Here is a 21,174-nt window from a genome sequence, read left to right as displayed (position 1 = left end):
TTATATGTAATAGAAAACACCACACTTTTTGTTCTTGGTTGGCGATATTATTTTAATATAATGTTTCAGTATCCAATTCATTTCATGGAGCCTTTCAGAGATCTCTCAGGTTATTCTGGATGGCTGTATGTCTAAGGAAACACATGCTTTATGTCAGAGAAATAATGCTCTGTACAATTTTTGTTTGTGAACCCCCCCCCCCCCCACCTCCGCCCAACACCTCCCCCCCCCCCCCCCCCCCCACCCCCAGCTTGACCCTACTCATCCCTCACCTCATCTCCATGAAATCCAACTGGGAGAAATGCAAGCTGCGCATCTTTGCCACCACGAGCAAGAAGGAGCAAATGGACAGGGAGAAGATGAACATGGCCAACATGCTCAGCAAGTTCCGCATCAACTGCTCGGACGTGGAGGTCATCCCGGACCTGAACAAGAAGCCCAAGGACTGAGAGCCTGAGACGGTTCAAGGAGCTGTCCAAACCCTGGATGCTGGATGAGGAAGCAGGGGAGACCACGGAGAAGTTTCCTTGGAAGATCAGCAAGGAGGAAGTCACTACGCTCAACGAGAAGGTAGAATCTCCTTCTTGCGCTCAAGCACCCCCCCCCCCCCCCCCCACAGAGAAAACTATAAACGAGGGCCATTTGGGCATGAAATGGCTTATAAATGCTGGTACCTAATACACGATAACCAGCATGAGTGAACCAGTGAAGTGTCCCTCATTCCGGCTTCTGCTTGTTTGACTATAAAGCGCCCTCTTTTGTCCATGCATGGAGACAATACACTTAAACCTTTCCCAGTGTCCACTTTACGCTAAGTCCCTGGTGTTTGTCATTTTAAGTCCAGTCTTGCAACATCTGTTAATTGGGTCCAACCTTTGACATTCTGGAGGCTGATTTTCAATAATGAGATTGATCACTTTCAATCCATTTTTCGTACAACTCTCAGTTCATTTGATTTGCCAAGTGCATGGAACTCGACTTAAGTAAACATCAATAAATCACGACATTTTTTCGCCTGAAATCTTTTTTTTCCTTTCAGACCAACAGACAGATGCGGATCCGTGAATTGCTTCTCCAACATTCCCAGGAGGCTCAGCTCATTGTCATGTAAGTACAAACCGGCGATAATGGACACTTTCGGACAATTAACCTATCACGGTGGAATTGCGTCAACGCAGCTTGTAAAATATTGTCTAAACATGATATACAAATGGACGCAGCACGCCAAAATCTGAGACAAACAAAAATTAACGTACAAAATTCCATGAGCCGTTTCGCGGATACCGCCATCTTTGAAATGGGGGGGGGGGGGCATTGCAATGAAAAGTCATGCCATCATTCTCAGCTACAGTTGCATGATGAGACGTATTTTCATTGTAATGCCCCCCTCCCCGGAAAAACAATAATTCAAAGATGGCGGTATCGGCGACAAGGCTTATAGAGTTGTCAAAGGGGCGTGGTTAACTCGCAAATGGCGGTAGGTCAATGGGTGGCGCTTTTCATGGCGGCTCAATTGTTGACGTTTTACACGAAATACCAAAAATTCTTTAAAAGCCGCTGGCGAAACAAGAAACTTTTTAAACTAAGGACACTTGTGTAAAAACTAAAAAGTTACTTGTGTAAAAAGGGCACTCTTTACAGAATACTTGGGGGGGGGGGTGTGTGTTAACTGCTGGTGCAAAAAATGGGGGCGGGGTGAGCAATAGATCTAACAGTGCTTGTGACCCAGTCTGACTGAGCTACTGTGGTCACCTGATCAAAAGTGGTGATCTGATTGGCCAATGTGCACTGTTGATTGACATGCAGGAAGGGTCCATTATAACCTTTTCTTTGATTTCTTGCAGGAGTCTACCTATTCCCAGGAAGCGTACTTGTTCAGCTTACATGTACATGTGCTGGCTGGAGACATTATCCAAGGATATGCTGTCAGCAGGGGCCTTGCATCACCTGACCAAATATGGCATCCAAATAAACGTCCAGACAAAGAAATTCACTTGAAATGATAAAGTGACAAAGGACAATTCCAACCAGTTGAAAGACCCTCCTCACTTGAATGGAATTTGTGCTTTGTTTTGATTGATTTCGTTGATATTGTTTCTTTACCATCTAACGGGCTCACACTTTCACTGATGTTTTCAAAGTGAGTTTCTTGAATGCAATCAAGTAATACTGATTAAGAACAATAAAAGACTTCAAATAATTTGGAGTCTGTTAATCAAGAAACACTTGTCTCACTTTTGCGGGCTTTAAAAACAACAGCCAACTCCACTTTTTTCGTTACTGTGGGTACGTTTCTGTTTCAACTGAAATTAATTAAAATCATGTTGTTTTTTCATAACGAAGCCAAGCGAAAAAAGAGAATATTTATCAACAATGGTTGTGCTTTTGGTAATCCTCAGAATGAGGTTTTATGCATACTGTTTTCATAGCAAGTCAATTGTTACTTTTACATAATTCTCACATATTATAACATTTAAAATAATGCAATCATTTAATAAAAACCAGTGTGTTCTAATTGCTGTGAATAGCATTAGAATATTTCAAACAATTGTTAATCCAAATGCCAAGCTTAAAGTCGATAAGAAAATCAGATTCAATCACTCGAGACTTTTTTTGTGACATGAAATAAAAATTGATACATAATTGGATTGATTTAATTGACATCATATGTGCTGGGCATACAGGGAACATAAGGCAAAGAAAATAACATGTTATAGTAAACGCCCTAAAATTATCCAGGTAGGCAGGAAAATATTTTGTTTGTTTGTCTGTATGTCTTTTATACTTTGTTTACTTTAGGATACAGTTATTGTGTTTAATTAATCTGTTTTAAATACCCAATACTACCAATTAGTTGCATTTGTTTTCGGGAAAAAAACATGTTATTTTATATGTTGACCAAATGTGGCAATAAAAAAAAAATGGCGGTCAGAAACATGGCCTAAAAAATCCAGGTTGGTCGAGATAACACCATAAACACCTTTTGTTTTAGTTGTAAACATTTCTGGATACATATGGTGGCACTGCTTTTATATTGCAAATCTTTTGTTTCTACAAAAAATAATGATTTTGATGGAATATTTTTTCAAAGTAATACTTTGAAAAAATATTCCATCAAAATACTTCTCGATAGGCCTACAATGGGTACTAAAAATATTGTCAAAAAACTTAACGCATACTTTTCACTATATCTCAGTACTCATGCATATAAAGCTAAATATTTTGTTTTGCAAAAATAAAAAAATGGCAAATCCATTGGTGTAGGCTATACAGATTGGCGCATGCGCAATGCAAAACCATTAATAATAATATCTTAATTTTTGTGACATTGTCATTGAACATTATTTCTTTTATTTCATTGGTTATTGTTTCGGCAAAATGGAAAGCGATTAAAAAAATCAGCAACACGATGCTCGTGTATCTTTATGTGTGGATTGTTTTGTTTATTCGGGGTAAAGAAGGAAGCCACTGAATGAGGTTTCGTGATCGGAATCACTATACGCCCTACCGTGCATTGTGAGATACATCGTATCTCCACGCTGCAGAACCACCACCGCGCTCCCAGACACCTGCTCAGCGTGACTTGAATCATTGCTATAGCCAGAGACAACCACGTCGCCGTTCTTCCGGAGATAAACGTACAGGTAGCTGCTGGGAGACAATTTGAGCACAGAAAACATGAACACGTAGGTGCCCGGCACACCACACGTGAACGTGGCGGTCTCGAGATCGAAGCTGGTACCCGGCAGAAGCGTCTCGGTCGCCTGGAAGGGCAAACGGTAGTCGTGACTCGTAGAGGTGTCCGAGCTGCTCGTCCTCACCACGGTGAAAGCTACCCGCTGGTTGGAGTCGTCTGGTGCCTCCCCTGGCTCACCCTTTTGACCTTTGACACCAGTTTCCCCCGTTGGCCCTACAACACCTGGGACTCCTCTTGGACCAATTTTTCCGGGCTGGCCTATGCCTTCGTCCCCTTGAGGCCCAGCTGCTCCACGCTCACCCATAGGTCCACTCTGTCCAATATCACCCTTTTGACCTGGCTCGCCCTTTGACCCTGGCTGACCTAGGGACCCAGGCAGACCTGGTATGCCGGGAATTGCAGCCGACCCCTGGCAGCACATCGGACACGCCTGAGACGCAGGACCATCACCGTCCGAGGCAACCGGCCCAGTAACGGAAGCTCGGAGGTTGACAGAGTTACCCAGAAGGAGGGCGATTGAAAGAACGGTTGCCACGCAGATCTTCATTCTGTACAGAATAACAACGATTAAACTGAAACAAATCAGGTGAGATTTTCAATAAATTATATTTTAAAATAGGGAAGAGTAGAAAAAAATATTGAGGTTTGATAAACAGGAGAACTAGTCTAAAATTCATGACAATCCGCCGTCAGATTTGAAGGGAAGAAACCCAAAAACATGAGATTGGAGGAATCATTGTTCGAAGAATGTTTTCTTTGTTATATAACAGTGGCGTATGAGGGGTCAAGGGGCTAACATTTATGAAAAGCCTAGTTTATAAAACCGGTTGTCATGGCAACCCATCGAATCGATTTTTTTATTTCGCCCGCCAATAAGAGTTAAGAAGGTCACCAAAATGCATTCCGATAGGGTGAAGCGTTCCGGAGCTGTAGTATTTTGGGGGGGGGGGGGGGGGGGGGGGGATAACATCTTGCCCCTTCCCCGGTCCTGATAGAATCATTAATTTAACCTCACCACACCCACCTCGATGGTTCGTTCTTGAAGATCAGGTCCAAGAAGAGATCACAAGGAATTCAGTGTAGGCTGAAAAAAAAAACGAATACTGGTTAAGTTTACATTTTAATACTATTTTATTATCAATTAAGATAAATTAGTGAGATATTTTTCTCATTGGGATCCATTGCCACCCCAAAACAGGAAAAAATTCTCACCAAGTTATTACGGTCAAGTTATTAAAATAAAAGGGTTTTCTCGGCCGAATTCGTCAAGAAAAACAACCTGTTTAATGTTACATTGTTCAATTTCTCTCGAATTGACTGATTCTTGAAATTAGCTTTCAATTTGTTTAAACGTTATTATTAAAACTTTTTTCCAATCTATTTAAAGGTATGTATCTATTTTTGAGACAATATAGGAACTCGGTCAAAAGTTTGTTGGTATTCTAAGCTTTTGTTGCATTTGGCCAGGCAAATTTACTTTTAACTCCAGTTCTCATTGTAGTTTAAAGCAGCAATGAAATCTTTCATTCAATATGAAGTATTATAGGGTTTCCCGCCCAATTTCACACTTTGCTATAATTTAATAATAAAACATTTGCATTCAAAAGTAACACAGTTCAATGATATTTGGAAGTTGCATGAGCAAGGTATTGTATTATAGTGATACAACAGAGTATAAAATGACATGGCTTTTGAAAAGTTTGGATTAAGGAATCTACAGCTATTTCAAAGATTGGAATGCCTGGGAAGGGAATATGAAAAAAGCAGAGCAGAACTGTATCAATGTAAAGTGTCAAAGTGATAGAAGGAAATACATTTAGAACACTCGCCGATAAAATACTATGTCAAAATACAGATTTTTATGTAAGGACAATTAAGTCACCAGTTTGTTAATTGTTGTAATCCCTCTTTGGAAGTAAAAAAAAAAAAAAAAAATCATATCAATTTGTTTTTTGTGTGGCCAATACGATTGACGATTTGCGAATTGCAAATTAAATGGTCCCCTTATTCCATTGCACTTTCGTTGAAAATGAATACTTCCTCTTACAAATTCGCCGACACTCAGTGCAAAATCGAAAACCAACAAAAGAAATGGATTTTCTTTTGCACGAAAAAGTTGCCTACACGCTTTGGTGGGTGTAAAATATTTTTAAAAAAATCGAATGCGCTCAATGCGACCTTTTTTCAATGTAATGAACAGTCTCTCAGATTGGACGAACAAGTTTATTTATTTATTTATTTATTTATTTATTTATTATCCACATCCAACAGCAGAATAAACCGCCAATTACAGGACTGGTTAAAAAATATTATACAATTATTAAAAAAAAATATATATATATATATGTACACAAATATGATCAAAAAGAATCATTATAAAAAATATATATTGATGATATAAAAACAAATTAAAAACAAATTATATGTATATAGGGATGAAACGAGCACTGTGAAATATGTGATAGGAGATGATTTCATTGGATATGCTTATACAGATATATAAAATGCAAAAAAGTAATGGATAAAAAAAAAAAAAAAAAAAAAACCAGAAGACACAACGCACATATACTTGAGACAAACACAAAGACAACAACAAAACAAACAAAACAAAATAACAAAAAGAAGAGAAAAAAAGGAGAGTGAAACAAAACAACAAACGTAACTAAACAAAACAAAAACAAGACAAGACAAGGAAAACAAAGTAAAACAAAAACAAACAGAGCAAGACAGAACAAAACAAAACAAAAATCCAAACCAAGCACAACAGAACAAAACTGACCAAGGGAAAACAGAACAAAAAAGTAAGAAAAAAATACACTATCTAAGAAAAAACAAGATAGCAAGAGTTTTGTTACAGAAATAAAAATAATAAAAACAAGTCACATGAAAGAAAATAAATTTGGAGAGAAGTGATGACGGTATAAAAATATTAAAAAGAGTTGCAAAAAACGGATGGTAATACATATATTTGAAGTAATCGAAGTAATCGATGACAATTCATTCAAGTGTGTTAAAAATGGAGTTGCGAAATTGGACGGGAAAACCTATATGTTATGATTCCCGAAGTTGATAAACAATCACAAACGAATTACAACGTGATCAACGATCAAGAAAAAATTAGGACAACGGTTGCGAACACAATTCCGATTTAAAAAATAAAGAAAAGAAGACAAATTCCAAAGAATCTGATTACACAGCAACTAAATATTGGTGTGATCAATATTTGTTTTCATCTTAGTTCTCTTTTTTTGCCAACTGATGTACCTGCAAAAAAAAAATGTGAAGGAAATTTCAGCGTGTTTCCGCTATAAGTTCGAGGCACCCTGATGAGTTTAACGAGGAATTTGCAAAGACTGCGGGCCAAAATGTCTGGCATAGTTCTACGGTGGGTGTTATAGGGAGGGAATATCACTCGAGGGATGTTTTCTGTTAAAATTTTGACCAAAAGGTGTATAAATATAGACAAAAAAAATACAGTCTCCCACCAAAATCACTGCTCTGTTCGATGATTGAGTGAGGAAAATGTCAAATAACAGACACTCACCTCGATGTACCCACGCACGAGCAACAATATTCATGTCTTCTTTGGAGGATTTAATACTTTCGAATCAAACGCAGTAACTACCAAAACAAATGCCCAGATTTTCTTAGAGAAATCTGTATGCAAAAACAATTTAAGGCCACGTAGGATCATATGCAATTGCCCAGAAAAGTACCTAGGCCTATGACGATTTGATGACAGAAACCTTGCAATGCTAAGATGGAAGATAAGACTGGTATCAAATACCCGGTGAAAGTATTTCGCCTGATATATCGGTTGAAAACTTTGCAGGTGTTTTTAAACTTAAAAAAAAATAGTTAAGGTGTTTTAAAGCACGGAATCAAGATACGAGATCCAACAAAATAGTGCATACGTTTTCTCTGCTTTTTCTCAATGATAGTATCCACTGAGCTGAAACTTAAGTTTTTAAGCCATTTTGTTGCTTCGCACGAAAAAAAAAGATTCAAAAGCAAATAATCCTATGTTTTCTTTTTTAATTGCTTGCATTTGAAATTGTAGGAATCACAATGAACATACATTTTCTGCATTATCAAGGACAATCGATCTCATACTAAGGAAGTAGTGGCGGAAATCAGGTGGGCACCGCAGTCAAGGTACGGTCGTTACAAAAAAATAATTATGTTCCGGATTGGAAATCAGCGCACCGGTTTGACTACTAGCATCATCCCCCATTTGTTTGTTAACCGAATAATGTCCCATAGTTTTGTTTATTATTATTTGTGTACCAACTGACCAAACACTTTCAAAGTATTCAGCAAATACTACTATCGCCATTTCAAGAAAATATTCAACGGAATCTAAGTGGCATGCTGAGTGGAACCCTGCATGCAAACAGAGCTTGTGCTTCATATTTTAAGACGAACAGCGGACAAGGCGGATCGGGGGGGGGGGGACCATGCCCCCCCTCCCCCCGCCCCGCCAAAAAAAAACAATTTTGTTTTTAAGTGACGTCACAATAAAGGCAGGCACTGGGTACACTACCATCTTTTCGAAACAAAAAAAGGGTTAAAGTTGTCAGAAATTTCCTCAGATCGCCACAGAGCATTTAGAATTACAGAAAATTCGGGGCCCATGATTAAGCGGGCCCTGAACCCCACGCCGTAATTTTTTTGACCCACTTTCCGGGGACCAATTTTTAATTTTTTTTTTGGGGGGGGGGGGGCTACCCCCCAAAAATTGTGTTCTGGATCCGCCCTTGACAGGGAACAGAAGGGACGAATAATGTGCACAGACATCAACGCTGTACATGATTGCTACAAATGAATCCAACTAGATAAAGCAATTTGAACACGAATAAAACTGTGAGCATCATCAGGATCCGGTCCGTTTGTGTTTGCGCCCTCTATATTCAGTGACACGTTCATCCTGCAGTGATTGAATGTTTGGTGATCAAACCGGAATGGCGCACTGTGAACTCTAGCGAAATGACACAGTTTAACAACAAAGTTCAAAGGGTACTGAGTATCCACATAAATGATAACACAAAATAAGACAGGCATGTTTGAGTTGTTCGGATTTCCTGATAAACGTTCTTCGTGACCAACTTCTCCATAACTCTTCATCCTGAATTAGTTTGAGTGATTGCCGGAATACAATGTGAGTACATCCAATCAGGATTTCATGTTTAAAAATTAAAATGATAAATTAAACAGGGAAAAAACGAGGCAGAAAATCAGGGGGTGGTTGATCATACCTATATAAAGAGTCGAACTTTCGCAAGATTGTTTTCTTTAAACCAAAATGTTAACGCAGTAATGTACCTGAACTATTACAAGTGCGTGAATTATTTTGAATAAGTGCGAATCCCAATCAATTTCAACTATTCTGAATCACAGCAGGGAACTTGATGTAATGAGCTCTTAAAAAAATGCTCCCAAAATTTGATTCAAAACCAGTCGAGTCTGAACAGCTTTGTTTTTGACACTGAATTATTTCGTGTTTGTATAGTGTTATATCAGACAAGATATATCGTCTTAAAAAAAAATGAAGACGTTTTCGAAATAGTGTGCCGGTGGGCAGACTATTAAAGTGTTTTAGCAACGAAATTCAGTGACAAGAACAAAAAAATTAATCCCTTTAATTTATCTGTTTTGGTCAAATGTATAGCATCAACAAAAAGTTCAAAAGTTAGTTGTGCTGCATCAAACTTAAGATTGTAAGCAATTTTATTGATCATATGTTCCTCTAACTGGTTCAAGGTTGCTTGAACTTGTAGTTATAGGAATCACAATGAGCATACAGTTTCTGCATTTGTGGGGGAAATCGATCTCATACCAAGGAAGTAGGGGCGCAAACACTACAGCTGGACTACCGCAGTCAAGTTACAGTCGTTCAATAAAGATTTATTTTCCGGATAGGAAATCAGCGCACCGGTTTGGCTCTAGTAAGCCTCCATCTGTTTGTCAACTGAAACTTGTCTCACAAAATATTTCAGATTTTTGAAAATCTGTACCAATCACCAAAAACTTTCGAAAAATAAGCCAAAAATCAATATGGCTGTTTGTCCAAATATCCAACAGAATCTCAGCGGCATGCTGAGTGGAACCCTACATGCAAATACATGAGTGAATTCATCGAGAGCTTTTGCTTCAATCTCTTCAGGCGAACAGAAAGCCTGAGCAATTTGTACAAACACCAACTCTACACATGATTTCTACAAATTCACCCAGTTAAATAAAGCAATTTGAACTGGTCTAAAACTGTGTGCATCATATCACGATCCGGTCCGTTTGTATTTGCGCCCTCTATATTCATGACTCGTTCATCCCGCTGAATGTAACTTGATGATCAAAGCGCACTGTGAACTCTAGCGAAATGGCAAAGTTGAAAGGGTACTGCTTGAGCAATAACACACAATAAGACAGGAATGTTTTTGATGTCCGGATTTCCTGATAAACGTTCTTCCGTGACCAACTTCCCCATAACTGTTGATCCTGAATTAGTTTCAGTGATTGCCGGGAAACAATGTGAGTACATTGCAGCAGAGTTCTCGTGTTTTAAAATTAAATTGATAACATTAAAATGGCAAAATGAGTAGGAGAAAATAAGGGGTGGTTGATCATACTGATTTTATTGGTGAGGTTATTTATAAAGAATGGAGCTTTCGCAATATGTCTTCTGTAAACCAAAGAAAAACATATTTTTTAAAGTATTAAAAGTGCGTGAATTTGTTTAAGCATTAATCACAATCAGTTGAAACTATTCTGAAATCAGCAGGGAACTTGATGTTATAAACTCTTCAAAATACTGCAATCAGATATGACTAGAAAAAGTCCTACTGATAGCCTTTGTTTTGACAATACAACTTTCCGTGAATGTACAGTGTGCTATCCATGTAGTGACAAGATTTCAACTTTTTCAAAAACTAAACCAGTCAGTATGTGAACAATAATTTAGTTTGAAGCGTGCGAAATGAAAGTAGAGGCGGAAATAATGTCAGACAGGAATTCCTCATTCCGAACAACAAAACCCTGATATATTTGGGTGATCAGGTACTACCCAATCATTGATTGGAAATGTTAAGAAATTTCTTTCTTTCTTTCTTTCTTTCTTGTTTTTTTTTCTGACAATAACTATCTGCGACTTTTCTTCTGAACAGTGCAGTACATGGTATAAACTTCAAACCTTTAACAACTTCAACATTGACTCCGAGGTGTACCTTTTTATACTCTGACGTCATAATGACGTCATCGGGTACCCTTATTACAAGCGATTTCACTGCAAAAAACTCATAAACAAAATGATCAATAATGTTCACACTTTGAAATCTGATTGAGTTTACCTTGATAAACATTTTTGATATTCGAAGGTAAAGTCGTCTGACCTTTCCTTCCGGGTTACTGGTAGGTCAAATTAGGTGAATTTAAAATGCAAAAAGAAGTTGCAGAAAGACGAAACCTGGTATGAATCTTAGTGTGAAGCTGTGGATATCTGTGTGACGTCGTCATGACGTCTTCATACATCAAATTACAATCATATCAGGTCAACATTTGATAAAATGGTTTGACAGGCGCGGATCCAGAGGGTGGGGAGGGGGGCCGACCCCCCCCCCCCCCCAGCCCTCGCTGTGAAACACACACACAAATATATCACAATTATAGTAATAATAATTACCCGTTCGCCTGTCACAACAATCTGACATATTTTTTTCTAGGAGCCTGACCCTCCCCCTGCAAAAATTCCAGGATCCGCCCCTGTTTGAGCAATAGCTTTTGTCCTAATAAACCTGAGTGTTCATTGTTTTGTGAAGTGGCAGATTGTGCCTTGGGCGATGGGCTTCAGGACTACAGGGTCATCATCTTTGGATGGAATTTTTATCCCAAAAGGTCATCGGATTATACCGCAAAAATTGAACAGACAATGAAAGATGATGAAATAAGCTGTAATTTGATGGGTGTCTCAAACACCTTGGAGAGTTGTGAGTATTTGTCCTGATCTTTACAAGTGGGGGTATTTATCACTGAGGTCCATGGCAGTTTATTTGCTGGTCTGCAGCCGTAGATATTCTTTGAATTACCGTAAACGTCTTTCTGACAATTCAGCATTGTGACGTCATCGAACGAAGTTAGTTATAATAAGTAGAATTTGAAACTGAATCGCATGTTGATTCAAAGACCACGAACAAAAAGGCTACGGTTCAAAAAGGTGTGTTCCAGGCGCAGTTCTATAAGATTTTTTTAGAAGGGATTATTGAATGAAAACCATCATGGTTAGGAGGATTTTTTTTTGAAGGGATAATTGAGAAGACTAATCATCATGGCTTAGAGGATATTTTTAGAAGGGATAATTGAGAAGACTAACCATCATGGCGAGGAGGATATTGTTTTAGAAGGGATAATTGAGGAGACAAACCATTATGGCCAGGAGGATTTTTAGAGGGGATTATTAAAATAAAACAATCATTGCTTGGAGGATATTTTTGTAGAAGAGATTATTGAACACACAATCGATCTCGGCTAAGAAGATATTGTTTTGAGAAGAGATTAAGTTAGGAGACTTATCATCACGGCTAGGAGGATATTTTTTAGAAGGGATTATTGAAATAAAAACCATCATGGTTAGAGGATATTTTTTTAGACCAGATTTTGTACAGACAAACCATCAAGGCTTGGAAGATATTTTTTTTAGATGTGATCATTGAGGAGACTAACCCTCATGGCTAGGAGGATATTTTTTAGAAGGGCTAAATGAGGAGACTAACCATCATGGCCACGAGGATATTTTTTAAAGGGATAATTGAGGAGGCTAATAATCACGGCTGGGAGGATATTTGTAGAAGGGATTATTGAAATGAAAACCATCATGGATTGGATGATATGTTTTAGAAGGAAGGGATAATTGAGAAGACTAATCATCACGGCTAGGAAGATATTTTTGAAGGGATAATGGAGAAGACTAACTATCATTGCTTGGAGGATATTTTTTTCAGAAGGGATAATTGAGGAGACTTATCATCATGGCTTGTACAATATTTTTAGAAGAGATAATTGAGGAGACTAACCATCATGGCTAGGAGGATATTTTTAGAAGGGATAACTGAGGAGACAAACCATCATGGCTAGGAGGATATTTTTTTAGAAGAGATTATTAAACACACAATCCATCACGGCTTGGAAGATTTTTTTTTGAGAAGGGATAATTGAGGAGACTACTCATCATGGCTAGGAGCATATTTTTATTTAGAAGGGCTTATTGAAATAAAAACCATCACGGCTTTGAGGATATTTTTCAGACGAGACTATTGAACAGACAAACCATCACGGCTTGGAAGTTAATTTTTAGATGTGATAATTGAGGAGACTAACCATCATGGCTTGGAGGACAATTTCTAGAAGGGATAATTGCGGAGACTCACACTCATGACAAGGAGGTATCTTTTTAGAAGGGATTATTGAACATTATTATTATTGATTATATGAACAGACAAACCATCATGGCTTGGATGTTATCTTTTAGATGTGATAATTGAGGAGACTAATCATCATGGCTTGGAGGATATATTGAGAAGGGATAATTGAGAAGACTAATCAACACGGCAAGGAGGTTTTTTAAAGGGGTAATTGAAGACACTAATCATCATGACGTGGAGGATACTTTTCAAGGGGATAATTGAGAAGACTAACCATCATGGCTTGGAGGATATTTTTTAAAGGGATAATTAAGGAGACTAACCATCATGGCCAGGAGGATATTGTTTTAGAAGGGATAATTGAGGAGACAAACCATCATGGCTAGGAGGATTTTTTTAGAGGGGATTATTAAAATAAAAACCCTCATGGCTTGGAGGATATGTTTTAGAAGAGATAATTGAGGAAACTAATCATCTGGACTTGGAGGATATTTTTTAGATGTGATCATTGAGGAGATTAACCATCATTGCTAGGAGGATATTTTTTTTGAAAAGGGATAATTGAGGAGGCTAATCACCACGGCTAGGAGGTTTTTTTAACAGGGATAATTGAGGTGACTTATCACGGTTAAGAGGATATTTTTTAGAAGGGATTATTGAAATGAAAACCATCATGGCTAGAAGGATATTTTTTTAGAAGGGATAATTGAGGAGACTATCATCCTGGCAAGGAGGATATGTTTTAGATGTGATAATTATTAAGGAGACTAACCATCATGGATAGGAGGATCTTTTCTAAAGGGATAATTATTTTGGAGACTAATCATCACTGCAAGGAGGATTTTTTTTGAAGAGATTATTGAAATGAAAACCATCATGGCTTGGATGATGTATTTTAGAAGGGATAATTGAGGAGACTAATCACCACGGCTAGGAGGATATTTTAGAAGGGAAAATTGAGGAGACCAAACATCATGGCTAGGAGGATTTTTTTTAGAAGAAATTATTGAACGCACAAACCATCACGGCTTGGAAGCTATTTTTTTTAGAGTTGATAATAATTTAGGATAGTAATCATCATGGCTTGGAGGAATTCTTTTAGACGAGATTATTGAACAGACAAAGTATCACGGCTTGGAAGATATTTTTTAGATGAGATCATTGAGGCGACTAACCATCATGGCTAGGAGGATATTTTTAGAAGGGATAATTGAGGAGACTATGGCTTGGAGGATTTTTTTTTAGAAGGGATAATTGAGAAGACTAACCATCATGGCCAGGATTATTTTTTTCGTAGAGGTAATTGAATGACGTTTTCTGGTTTCTAATTTGGACCAAAAAGATTAAATGCATAGAAAAAAAGGAACAGTCTCCTACCAAATCACTGCTCTATTCTGATGCTTGAATGAAGAAAATGTCAACAGACACTCACCTAAGCACAGTTCTTGAATTCTCTCGCAGAAGCACTCTTCAACACTTGAGCGGATTGCTGGCTGAAAACAAATACCAACAAACATATGAGTCATTAAAAATCCTCTAGGAGATAACTTGGAGTCTGGTGGGGAGGCATAGCTGAATTCCACAAGTACAATACGGCCAAAAAAATGTCTGTACAGTGAAAATGTAATTTGGGTTGACTATTTATCTCAAATGCGTTCTCCAAAAATTAAATCTATCCATGAATTCTACAAAATGCATCCAGCTATTGAACTTGTATAAAACTGTGTGCATCATCATGATCCAGTGCGTTTGTATTTGCGCCCTCTAGTCTATTCTGACCAGTGACACTTTTATCCTGCAATGCTTAAAAGTAACTTGATGAAACCGGAATGGCGCACTGTGAACTATAGCAAAATGCCAGTTGAACAACAAAGTTCAAAGGCACTGAGAATACCCACAAATAATAACACAAATAAGACCGGCATTTTGAGATGTCCGGATACCTGTATACGTTCTTCCGTGACCAAATTCCGCATAACTTTTCATTCTGATTGAGTTTGAGTGATATCCGGAAATAATGTGAGTACATTGCACTAGGATTTCATGTTTGAAAATTTAAACGATAAAGTCAATAGGAAAAAGGGAGGCAAAAAGTAAGAGTGTGCTTGATCGTGCCAAAAATATTGGCCAGGTTATAAAGAGTCCAGGTTTTGCGAGCCTTGTTTTTTGTAGTTCCTCTGAAATATTATTTTGAATGATCAATACATCTTTACTGTTCTGAATCACAGCAGGGAACTTGATGTTTTATACTTGCGAAAAACTGCGGTCAGAAAACAGTCCAACCTAACAGTCGAACCTAAATTTAAAAAAGTCCATAAATGTGACTTCGTAGTGTATTATCCATATCGACAAGAATCCAAATGATTTTTGTTCAAGAAGTAAAGAAACCAGTAAGTATTTGGACAATTTGTTTTTGGGAGTGCACAATGGAAGTAGTAGCGGAAATATTGCCAGACAGGAATTCCTCATTTTTATTGCCTTGAAATTTGAACTCGCAAAACCGTGGTCTGCATCCGCACCAACTGTTTACATTATAAGAGCTGAAATAAAATAGCTCGATAATTTACAAAAGTGTTTGAAATTAACTCTTTCAGACGGGCTTAGTGAATGTTATGCACAAACAAAGTCCGTCTGAACAAGTTAATTTCAAACACATTTGTAAATTATCGCAATACTTTATCAACTCCAAAGTGGTCGTTGGGAAAAGGCACAACTTCTGGATCGGAATTAGCGTGCTGGTTTTGCTGTTAGCAGACGTGTATTAGAGTCATAGTGAAATAAAAAAGAACAATTTGTTCATAAAAATCTTGGGTTTTTTTTCAGTCCTCAAGCTACCACATTTTCACAAGCACACAAAGACGGGAAAATATCAAGCCTACCACCGCGCTCGCTGTTTGGAGAATCATTGAATCAGCAACATTCAACAAAATCTGAATCCCGCATTGATTCAAACACATTGTGCAAAAACAACAAATTTCTTCAGAGGAAAAATGATTGTTTCAAACACTCACCGAGCAAAATCTTGTTCTTGCAGTCAGTTCTCTCTCTGGTTGTCGTCCGAAGGTGACCTGTGGTTGATGTGAAGGGTGGACGGCCCCACATTTTCTTAAATAGTGCCATCGATTTCCTGAGCAGTGACTAAAAACTCGGACCTGGATTGTGATTGCATGGCTCCTGTGCGCTGTCAATCACACATCACCGACTCGCTTCATATTAATGATATGAAAGCAATGTTAATGTCGTTGAGGCTATATAGTCACCATAAAAACTAGTCACCGAGATTGAAATGGCCGCTTCTTATTGGTGGATATTGTATGGATATCGGTGACACATCCAAATATGGAATTTATGATTGACACACACAATCTGTCAGTCACAGACCACTCACTTGTGGTCACCGACTTGTCGTCACCAACTTGTCACCGACAAACTGTGATTGGTGGATAGACAAGTGACGTATACACCGGCCGTGATTCATTCAATGTACAGTTGGCGCTTCAGTCTATTAAATTGTGTGGATATATTCGGGATTATGAGGAATTAAATCGTACTCAAGCCAGCGGAGAAACTTGGGTTTAACTTGGGGTAGGGCACCTGAGGTGCGTGTTTTTTTTTCAAAGGCTGCACTAAATGCAAAATAAACGTATTATTACAGCTTACAGTGAATGTTTTAATTCAGGTTTTCAAAATGGGGCGGGGGAGGGCTGGGGCCGGCTTCCACAGGGGGTGGGGTAAATGCCCCGTGTCCCCGTAGTTATGCCCCTGAGGTAGGCTTTGCTCATTGATTGGGACTTTGAGGAAATAAAATACAGTTAAATAAACTTCCATGAACTTTACGCATCATATACGGCCCGTGTATAATCGTGGCCTTCTAAATGTGGAAAAGGTTTTTACACTTGAATATCTCCCAGTTCGAATAATCATTTCCAGAAATGTTAGAATGTATGACCGGTGATGATGGACCTAAAAAGCAAACGCTCACTACCTAAAGTAATGACACAGTTCCAATAAAGCATGTTAAGTGATTTAAACGAGAAAGGCTTGTATGGAACGACCAGACTTCCTACATTTGCTAGTTTGTGGCCTCCGCATAAAGCGCACGATTCACCCTGAACTAGCCCTGGTGATATCCGGACAAATCACACCAGAGTTTGCCATTCTGTATTGCGAACCACCTCGATTTATAATAATCTCTGAAGCAATGACGTAGCGACGATGGGGGTGGGGTGGGATAGTTGAACGACCACATTCCCCCCTTCCCCCTCCCCTCCCCCATACCAGTGGGACCATACCATGCAAGTAAATGACAAAGCCACTTGTCTGATTAGGGGCCTTACATGGCCTTGTTCCGAAGCCGGGCACGAAGCCTATGTTTACAAAACGACCGAAAGTCATCGAGGTCATGAGACATACCGGCGTTTCTCAAACTCCGGCTTCGTTCCGTAAACCGGTTTCGGGCATGCGGCTTGGCAATAGAGCTGGATCCGGTATTGGAATGAAGCTAGGATTTGGAAAACCTCGCTTGTAGCTCACTCGACGTGTGTCAAGTCGCCGTTCAAAACGCCTCGCTGTTTCGTCCCTCGGTTAACTGCCGGCGCTTGTCAGGATGACCTTGTGGAAAGGCTACAGTTAGGCCTCTTGACCAGCAGAGGCAATCTCTTGTTCATATTTGCGGAGCCACCAACTTGGAAAGTTTGAAAAGCTGGGGTGGAGGGGGTTGGGCTTAGACGCTACCTGACTATTGAGGGCACTGTTCCAAAATGCATGTATACATACACGCGTACTATAGCTATAGTGGTAGTGACTTGAAATAAAAGACATTCTTATTAAAAATAACACTCAAAATATTTTTGATTTTATTTCTAGAAGATAACATGCTTTATACTTGGTGCACATAATCATGGTCTCAAGACGTATCCGCGTCGTTTGGAATGCATTGCGCAACCAATGTGTCTATGTCGTTCAGGAAATTACACAACGAACAATGTCCAGCTTTCGTTTCAGGTAGATTGCGAAATCAGAAATCGTTGCTTTTCGTTTGATAAAACTGCGCAAGAAAAGAAGGGGAAACAAAATAATTCCTTACCATATAAGGTTATATGTGGTTGATATTTAAAAAACAAAATGGGTCGATGAATGTTGATCGAAGCTTCTCCTACTTTCCAAGGAATGTTTGCATAATTGTTTTGGAGAAAAGTTTTTGTTGTTTGCCAAATTGAATTAAAAATATGAGGCTAAGGCCCCCAAAAAAGTCTCCGGTTTCTGGTATGCGCGCGTCACCGTAGCCATGCGCGTCGGCAAAATGAATTTTTTTTTCTTTTTATGAAACATGATGTCTCAAAACCGCCAAACTCACTGGTTTGACTTGAATCCTGCTGCTGCACAATTTTAACGTGTTTTTAGATTGGGTTATGGTCGAGAATAAGCTTTATGTGGCCTCTCTCGGGCACCATTTGCAGTCATCAGCCGACATTTGAACCCAAAAAATCAGGTAAAAAAAAAAAAAGCCGCGCCGCCGCACCACTTTTTGGGCAAGCTCCATACCAGAAACCGGAGACTTTTTTTTTTGGCCTAACCTCTTGTATTTTTTTATTGAGGAAAAAACAAAAAATCTAAATTGCCTCAAAGTTGTTGGAAAACTTGCAAAGGGATCCCGGAATACATTCTAAGTTAATGCAACAGATATTTCTTCAGTCATCTTGTGGAAACCGAGTGTGAAGGTTGACTCAAAATTGCCCGTTATTTTTTGCGTTAAACACACCGACATTTTGTGGATGGAAATTTGTGTCCTGGACGAAAAGATAATCTCGATCAAAATCTGTAGCAAAATCGCTACATCAGCGGGAAAAAAATCAGTGTGTGTGGAAGCATTGAGCGTCTGGCCGTACTACAGAGCTTGCGATAGTACTGTACGGCCGGCCAGACGCAGTCGGGCTAGACTTTGACTTGAGTTTGCATGGACAGTCCCTAATTTTCGGGCTAGGTTCAACTAAGAATTGTTCCTTAAGTACACGCCCAGCAAATAGCAACTCACTATGGCTTTATTTATGTAATACAAGTGCCTTTCTGTCTGTATCCTACGGTTTTTAATAGAGATTGATGACGTGCATGCCATGAGCAGCCAGTGATGCAAGACACAGAGTCAGAGGAATGCAGCATATGATGCAATTGTTGGCAGTACAGATAGCAGGTTGATCTCCAATGGGCAGCAGACATGGAAAGAATGTTGCAACCTGACGCCACTTCAGCGGTACAAAGTCTATGGTGAGTCAAGAAAATTGAAGTATTTCCCAACATTGAAATTGGGAATGTTTCTTAGTCCTAGATTCATGTCTTATCATCATTTTTGCAATGACTGTCCTTCATTGAGATGATATATGAAGAAAACAGCAACGTCAGGTTGCAAAATTCTTTCGGCAGGTGTATGATTGTCCGAAAATTTGGGACTCTCATCAATACTGTGTTTTGCATGTTTCAGAGCACTCCATGCCAGGTCCCAGTAGTGTGGGTTTATTATAGGACTGCAGAGTATGTTGGCGACACAGATTTTATATTTCGTTTCCAAAAAAAATGATCAAATGAGTGGGTGCGTTCCGGGCTTTCAAGAAGCTTTTGAAGAAAAAAACTAGGTACGCTTTTTTGACTGGGAGCTAGTCCAACCAAAAAGCTGACGTCTATTATTGCTCTTATTAGCAACTTGAGCATCATGCTTGTTGAAGTTGTTGGGGCTGTTTATGAAGCTCGATGGAGGTATTTTTTACTAAAACCATGGAATATATGTTACTTTCTCTGTTGAAAACCTAGTCTGAATATTAAAGCAACGATGTCAGTGAGGTTTTTTTTGTCAAAACGAAGATTCACACTGCAAGATTAAAAGTCAGTATTAAAAATGTTTTCAGAATTAATTTTTTTTAATGATGTATTTGATCATCAGGATTCATTTGACGACTGAGCCCCTAGAGCAGGAGATCACTGACAGAACAGCAGCAGCGCTACAAGGGGTCTCAGCTGTCCGATACAGCAGAGAGGAAGACAAGCTGAGACAAAAACAAAGACAGTGACACAGGATGAGTGCCTACAGTTGTGTAACAAGATGCTTAGTGCAAGTATAGGAACAGTAGTTGACTCAGCTGGGATCCGTGGAGGACATGCCGTGACTGTTTCATCATGGCAACTCATTTTCAGACAAGATTGTTGCAGGTGCTGATGCGTTACATTATGTTCAGCGAGGATGCTGCCGAGCTGTGGGGGTTGGTACGCTCCGCGCAGCTGCTGTGGCATCCAGACTGTTTCCTGCAGAAATTTGATCAGCAGGTTGGTGGAGAGAGACAGGATAAGATCATCGAGAGGGTCACCCAGCTATCACAGGTGCTGAACCTGTTAGGATACTGGATTGCAGATGCTGAACCAGTAAGGATACTGGATTGCAGATGCTGAACCAGTTAGGATACTGGATTGCAGATCCTGAACCTGTTAGGATACTGGATTGCAGGTGCTGAACCTGTTAGGATACTGGATTGCAGATGCTGAACCAGTTAGGATACTGCATGGATTGCAGATGCTGAACCAGTTAGGATACTGGATTGCAGATGCTGAACCAGTTAGGATACTGCATGGATTGCAGATGCTGAACCAGTTAGGATACTGGATTGCAGATGCTGAACCTGTTAGGATACTGGATTGCAGATGCTGAACCAGTTAGGATACTGGATTGCAGATGCTGCACCTGTTAGGATACTGGATTGCAGATGATGAACCAGTTAGGATACTGGATTGCAGATGATGAACTAGTTATGATACTGGATTGCAGATGATGAAACAGTTAGGATACTGGATTGCAGATGCTGAACCTGTTAGGATACTGGATTGCAGATGCTGCACCAGTTAGGATACTGGATTGCAGATGCTGAACCTGTTAGGATACTGAATTGCAGATGCTGAACCTGTTAGGATACTGGATTGCAGATGCTGAACCAGTTAGGATACTGGATTGCAGATGCTGAACCAGTTAGGATACTGGATTGCAGATGCTGAACCAGTTAGGATACTGGATTGCAGATGCTGAAC

General features: G+C 39.2%; 1 long non-coding RNA gene across 1 annotated transcript; it reads left to right on the top strand.

Moving 5' to 3' along the window:
- Nucleotides 1–4,230: 4,230 nt before the first annotated feature.
- Nucleotides 4,231–20,556, top strand: LOC119738510. Its single transcript, XR_005272465.1, has 3 exons — nucleotides 4,231–4,283; nucleotides 19,201–19,371; nucleotides 20,042–20,556. It is a non-coding gene; the product is annotated as an uncharacterized LOC119738510 (long non-coding RNA).
- Nucleotides 20,557–21,174: the final 618 nt, after the last annotated feature.

Source organism: Patiria miniata, unplaced genomic scaffold, assembly GCF_015706575.1.
Source record: "Patiria miniata isolate m_02_andy unplaced genomic scaffold, ASM1570657v1 HiC_scaffold_10, whole genome shotgun sequence".
NCBI classification, from domain to species: Eukaryota; Metazoa; Echinodermata; class Asteroidea; order Valvatida; family Asterinidae; genus Patiria; species Patiria miniata.
Note: the sequence above shows the minus strand (reverse complement) of the source record. Positions and strands in the feature narration are given on the sequence as shown.